A 5,000-nucleotide genomic window follows, 5' to 3' on the forward strand; every position below is an offset into this window, starting at 1 on the left:
CTGATTTCATTTGTCTTTCATTCTTAACAAAAAAGGACACTCTCCCTCCCTCCCTCCCTCCCTGCCTCCCTCTCTCTCTCTCCCTGTGGAACCACAGGCAGGGACGTGACACAGCGAAATGCGATATGATGGCGCTTCAGATGTTGCTGTGGTTAACATGGTTGCCACGCCGACCCCGCATCACAATCGGCACCCTGGAATGGCAACCACTCTGAGGGCTGGATAATGGAATCTTACCCCCCTGCCGTGCGGAGAATGAAACGATGAGACGAAATGCGCAATAAACAAGGCTTCTGGTGAAAGGTCGGAACGAAACACTCATAAGAGACTGACAGAGAGCAAGAGAGAGAGAGAGAGAAGGAGAGAGAAGGAGAGAGAGAAAGAGAGAGAAGGCATTAGAGTGGTGGAGAGAAGTAAATGAATGTTTAGCTGAGCTCAAAGGCCTCTCGCTGCTGCACTCATTCCAAATGCAAGTCAGCACTCATAAACACTGACATTATTTGATTAAAAAGAGTGATGTGATCAGAGATGATTGGTTGTTAGACAGACTGAGGGTAAAAAATAACAATAATATAATAAAATAAAAATAATAAGTCTTTTTTTTTATTTGTTTTTTATTTTAATCATCAACTGTTTAAACTGATGTCTCACTGCTCAGCCGATGTACACGTGTACCAAAGATCAAGCTGTTGTTTTAAATGTACATAATGATCTCTCGTCCTCTCTCTCTTTTTGAGTCCACTCTGCATGGACGTTATTTGTACACAGACTCACTTCTCTTTGTGACCGCCCCAAAATGCTCTGCGGACGCTCAACAGTCCAATGAGAACCTCCGATGTCCAGCAGAAAGGGGAATACATGAGACCTTCACCATCAACTCCTCTTGGACTCCTGTGCTTGCATTGCGCTGGGCTCCCCTTATCTCTCCCTGTGTCTACATAATCAGATATTTGGTCAACAACGTCATGATTTTTGGAGAGAACCATCTATTTTCCCCTTGAGCTGTGTGTGTGTGTGTGTGTGTGTGTGTGAGGGTTTGAGAATATGGCCCTTCTCTCATTCCCTACAGCCTACATCGAGGGTCCTGCTGAACACGACTCCAAGGGATTGGCCCCCATTTTTTTTTATCTTATCTCGCTCCAAAACCCGACTCTCTCTCCCTCTCCCTCTCTCTGTCTCTCTCCACAACTCCTGAAGCAGACCGCAGCGGTCAGTCCGGTCCATCTGAAAGAGAGGGGACCACCTGACCAGTGAAAGGGGGGGTTATTGCCTGGATACCCAGATCCTTGTCACCCTCTGTGCCTGCGTGTTTGGACCTAACACCATGAATGTGGACGTGGCACAAGGCCTGAATGCTCTCCGTTTCTCGGCCATCCGACGTCCTCAGAGGCCGGCCCAGTAACGTTCCCTTTTTTTCGTGATTTCGTCCCCCCTTGTGGATTCGCATTACTTCTGGACCGCACACACACGGAGCCTACCCAGCATTCTTTGCTGCTTCAGTGACTGGTCTGCCAGACACGCTGCAAAGCCTGACTGCGGGTTGGGCTACGGTGTGCTAAGGCAGATGACTGACAGTCCAGCGGGCTCAGATCTTCTCGCTCTCCGGAGATGTTTGGAGGAAGAGGAGAAGGAGGAAGAAGCTGACATTGTGTTTGCTGACTAACGCTGAGATGACTCGAGCGAACGCGAGTTTGATGTATATAGAGAGTAACAAAAGAGAGACTCTGATCTCTCGGCTTCCTGTGAAACTTGCTGGTGTTTGTGAGCAACAGGAAGCCTGACTCTTAGGGATGACTCCACCACCCCAACAGAGCTCAATATTTTTCTATCTGCCCTCTGCCACCCACCCCCCCCACCCCACCCCCCACCTTCAGCTCACACATCACATTAGTTAATACCCCACACCCCCACCCCCTACCACACATCACATTAGTTAATACCCCCACATCCCCGCATCTCACACATCACATTAGTTGATACCCCCACATCCTCACAGCTTACACATCACATTAGCTAATACCCCCACATCCCTGCCCCCCACCACTAGCCACTTAAGCCCATTCAACAACTGGCCTGAGGAAATCTCTCCTCCAATCAGGGTAAAGTTTTCACCCTTTCTCCCCTCCCTCCTGTCTGACGTGCCCTTATTTGGTGTTTTTCAAGTTGCTTGTCGTTTCAGTGAGGCCTGCTGTACTGATGCGTTGCGTCCAGTGAGGCCTGCTGTACTGATGCGTTGGCTCTCTGTAGTGCACCTCACTATGTTGTGAGGTTCGGCTATTTGTTTGATATCTATGACCAGCCCGGCCTCTCCTACTAAAATAAAACTCTGTTCTGTTCCATCAAATGAGGTGAAACACATTACTCCACTGTTACAGATTACTCCACTGTTACAGATTACTCCACTGTTACAGATTACTCCAGATTACTCCACTGTTACAGATTACTCCACTGTTACAGATTACTCCAGATTACTCCACTGTTACAGATTACTCCAGATTACTCCACTGTTACAGATTACTCCAGATTACTCCACTGTTACAGATTACTCCACTGTTCCAGATTACTCCACTGTTACAGATTACTCCACTGTTACAGATCACTCCAGATTACTCCACTGTTACAGATTAGAAGAGCATCTGTTATTACAGATTACTTACCATAGTCCCAAATGAAGCCCACTCACATGTTACAAATTACATATATACATAAAACACTATTTCAGATTACTTAATATTGTTCCAGAGAATCTTAATCACTGTTACAGTTACAGATTACTTACCACAGTCCCAACAAAACCTCATCGACTGCAGCAGATTACTGTAGTCCCGTCAGAAGCTTATTTACTGTCATGGGCTACTTACTGTACTTGTAAATCCATAGTCCAAGCAGACATCATCGAACGCTGCAGATTACTTACCATAGTGCAAGCAGACATCATCAAACGCTGCAGATTACTTACCATAGTCCAACCAGACATCACCAAACGCTGCCGATTACTTACCATAGTCCAACCAAACATCATCAAACGCTGCAGATTACTTACCATAGTGCAAGCAGACATCATCAAACGCTGTAGATTACTTACCATAGTGCAAGCAGACATCATCAAACGCTGTAGATTACTTACCATAGTGCAAGCAGACATCATCAAACGCTGCAGATTACTTACCATAGTGCAAGCAGACATCATCAAACGCTGCAGATTACTTCTTGTTATGCCATCAGAAGTGTTTCCGGTTCTGCGTGCTGTGTACACAACAGAGGTCTGTTCATTGTGGAGGACTATCAACTGAGGCCCCAACAGAATCCAGTTTACTGTTTCATGGGCAACTCTTCGCTAAGAGGAACAAATAAGTCAAATAAATATGAATAATAATAATGATAATAAAAACATATGATCAAATATTATCATCATCAGATACACATGAGTCAGATGTTGCCAGGACAACATCAAAAAGTAAACGTGTGTATTCTCTGCCACTCAGAACAGGCTATGGAATTAGTGAGAGAGAGTCAGCGCCTACTTAATCACTCTTGATTACCATAGTGGCTATGTGTGTGTGTGTGTGTGTGTCTCAGATGTTGCCTATGGTTACATGTCAGTTCTGTCACATTCTCAGCATTCCCTGTGAATGACTTTGTTAAATTTTGAATTCCTCTACTTGAGAGCACAGATTTAATGATCCATTACATAATGTGAGCATACGAGGATCAGAACATCGGAGCGGAGCGCAGCCCAGAGCCTTGCTATACTACACTGCACTGCACTGCACAGCAGGCACACTAATAATTATTCCTGCAGTTAAATCTCATTATGGAGGGAGAAGTCCCACAGCAGTACAGTGAGCTTTTCAGATCACCACACACACACACACACACACACACACACACACACACACACACACACACACACACACACACAGCAGTACAGTAAGGTGTTCAGTCAATACACACACACACACACACACACACACACAACAGTACAGTAAGGTGTTCAGTCAATACACACACACACACACACACACACAGCAGTACAGTAAGGTGTCCAATCCTAAAGGGAGGTTGAGTGGTCAGATATGCATGCATGTTTGTGAGTGTACTTGCAGTGTCCCTATGCCATCAGTTTAAACCTATTTCTGAAAATGTAGCTGGGTTGTTACTACATGCACACACACACACACACACACACACACACACACACACACACACACACACACAGACACTGCTCTAGGCCCCATACACTGCTGTTGTAGATGGTCTGTCTGTGTGGCACTGTTCCCATCACCATCCTGTCTCCTCTCATTTCCAACTGCAGTCCACAGCCTGAGATCCTCCCCCCCCTCTCTCTCTCTCTCTCTCTCTCTCTCTCTCTCTCTCTCTCTCTCTCTCTCTCTCTCTCTCTCTCTCTCTCTCCCCCTCTCTCTCTCTCTCTCCCCCTCTCTCCCACTCTGTCTGTGCTCCTCTCATGCTGCAGAAAAGCAAAGCAATCAGGGCAGCCACTGTGCGATGATCCAGAAACACACAGTATGGAGGGGCCCTTTCTGTGGTGCAAATCTGACATGCCCCAGAACAAGCAGTGTTTCCGCACACTTTAGCTGCTTCAGTTTCCACCCAGCAAGCTGTTTTCTGATTCCCCTCCCCCTCTCCTCCCCTTTCCTCCTCCTCCTCTTCCTCCCCTTCCTCCTCCCCCCCCCTTCTATGCTGAATAACAGAGCATCTAAATCAGGCCACTCCAGAGATGAGAGTGCAGCATAAACTGTACCAGCCTAAAATAGTGTCCGTATCAGAGTCCACTAGTCATAAAAGATTGTCCAAACTTTACCAGCCTAAAATAGTGTCCGTATCAGAGTCCACTAGTCATAAAAGATTGTCCAAACTTTACCAGCCTAAAAGAGTGTCCATATCAGAGTCCACTAGTCATAAAAGATTGTTCAATCTACAAGGCTAAAAGAGTGTGTACACGAGTTTAAGCAGCTGAGAACATGGCTAATGGAAACTGC

Source organism: Alosa pseudoharengus, unplaced genomic scaffold, assembly GCF_046254945.1.
Source record: "Alosa pseudoharengus isolate Yale_2024_CS ecotype anadromous, Long Island Sound unplaced genomic scaffold, YU_APseudo_1.1 YU_APseudo_1.1_scf_14, whole genome shotgun sequence".
Lineage (NCBI taxonomy): Eukaryota > Metazoa > Chordata > Actinopteri > Clupeiformes > Clupeidae > Alosa > Alosa pseudoharengus.